Below are 2,500 nucleotides of genomic sequence, written 5' to 3' on the forward strand. Positions count from 1 at the left end.
TTCACGCCAAACTAAACTAAACTAAATTACTCAGTAAAGGTTCTAATAGGTACTCATGGGAGTAGTTTACAACCCTAGCTAATAACCTAAACTGGGCTTTCTCCGAAATTTTTGTTGCTTTTCAATGGGTTTTGTTGCACATTTATTTCTACACACACTGTACACACACATATATACACAAAGACACACACGAACACACACAGACACACACACACAAAGACACACATATGCACACACACAGAGACACACACACACACACACACACACAAAAAGACACACATATGCACACACAGACACAAAGACACATATGCACCACCACCAGACCACACACACACACACACACACACACACAAACACACCGTGTCACACACAGACACACACACACAGCCCAGATAAGATACCTACACAGACACACACACACAACACAACACACACAGTTATTACACAAAGAAACACACACACACAAACACAACACCATATGCCAGAGACCACAACAACCACCACACACCACAGACACAACATAACATACACAGAAATACACACACCACACACACACACACACACACACACACACACACACACACACACACACACTCACACTCAGACACACACACATACACACATACACAAAGACACACACACAAACACACAGACATACACAAAGACACACACACACACACACATGCCCAACATGTGGACTGAAGTACAGTACTGGAGTAAATGTACTTAGTTACATTCTGCCTACGCCAAACGCCAAACGCCAAACGCCAGACGCCAGACGCCAGACGCCAGAGACGAAGCCCTGTCCCGTGTGTCCTGCATATTTGCATAAAACGCCTCATTCATTCGACCCTAAAACAACGTTTGATTCCCCCCGACGGCGTGCCAGCGCCTATCCCAGTAAACGGTGACACCTTGATTTGTAGCTCCAGTAAAAAACTCTGTCTCTGGCGTTGCCGTGGCGACGGGTGCGATGGCGGATGATTTACGAGCGAGCGTGACGGGATAATGACGGGTTGGGAGGGCGCTCGCAGACTGGAAGAGCCGGTTTGGGACGGACCAGCTGATCGGCTTTATACCAAACGTTGAAATAGTTTTTTTGGTTTTATCCCTCTGGGGGTCTCGCACTCGGCCGTTGGACTCGCCAAATATTCTAGTTGGTCTCGACCGGGTCCACGATATGCTTTTAATAATATAAATAATAATATAAATAATAATAATGTAAAATAATAATATAAATTAATAATATAAATAATAATGTAAAATAATAATATAAATAATAATATCAAATAATAATATAAATAATAATGTAAAATAATAATATAAATAATATAAAGTAATATAAATATAAAATGAATAATATAATTAATATAAATAATATAAATTAATAATATAAATTAATATAAATAATAATATAAATAATAATATAAATAATAATATAAATTAATAATATAAATTAATAATATAAATAATAATATCAATAATATAAATTAATAATATCAATAATAATCAATAATATAAATAATAATATCAATTAATAATATCAATAATAATATTAATAATAAAGCAACATTATCCTGTTGAAGTAGAAGGTAGACGGTCTCTCCCATCTCATACATTATGAACAGGTAGCAGGGTCGTGGTCTGGAACAGGATTCTTGTCTCTCATTTGGTCTCAGTCTCAACTAGTCCTGGTCTTGGACTGAAATATTAAAAACTAAAACGGAAATGATTTACGTTCATTTCTCCGTATAGGTTTTTAACCTGCCAACATACTGTAGTTTCATAGGTAGCTTTTCTTTGGGTTGACAAAAAAATATATATTTAACAGCTTCTTCTAGATTTAGTTCACTATAACAACTCAGCTTCATACTTCCCCAGCGGGAGGAAGAGCTGATCCTGAATCAGCGCCCTGGAGGCGAACTCGCCCTGGGAGCAGGTTCCCTAACGGGCCGCTCTGATTGGCTGAGAGCAGCCTGGACGGGCCGCTCTGATTGGCTGCCTGCAGCCTCTGAGCCGTGGCTGGGCCCCAGTGAATCACTGACAGAGCTGTAATTAAAGAGCTACTGGGAGTCTGCACGACCGTGATTGAGATAATTACCTTTAATCTCCGAGGAAAATGTCGTTTACGCAGCAGAACAGACTCTCGTTGTTTAGTCCTTTAGATCAGCGTTTCTGAAACGTTTTTCAATGACGTACCCCATTTGAATTGTGTTTTTAAGCCAAGTACCCCCCCCCCCCTGACCAGCGACAGACTGAAAAACATTTAAATGCTGATGAAAAAAAGCAACAAAAACTTTAAAGAAAACGTAAAAACTTGGGAAAAAAACAGTTGGTAGGAAGAAGGAAGTAAGGCAAGAAGAATAGGTGAAAAATAGTATCAAAAACTTTGAAGAAGCGACAAAAACTTCGACAAACTTGGAGAACAAAAGAAGACAGTAGAAGGAAGGAAGGAAGGAAGGAAGGAAGGAAGGAAGGAAGGAAGGCTGCCTGGTTCCAA

Source organism: Perca fluviatilis, chromosome 23 (assembly GCF_010015445.1).
Source record: "Perca fluviatilis chromosome 23, GENO_Pfluv_1.0, whole genome shotgun sequence".
Classification (NCBI taxonomy): domain Eukaryota; kingdom Metazoa; phylum Chordata; class Actinopteri; order Perciformes; family Percidae; genus Perca; species Perca fluviatilis.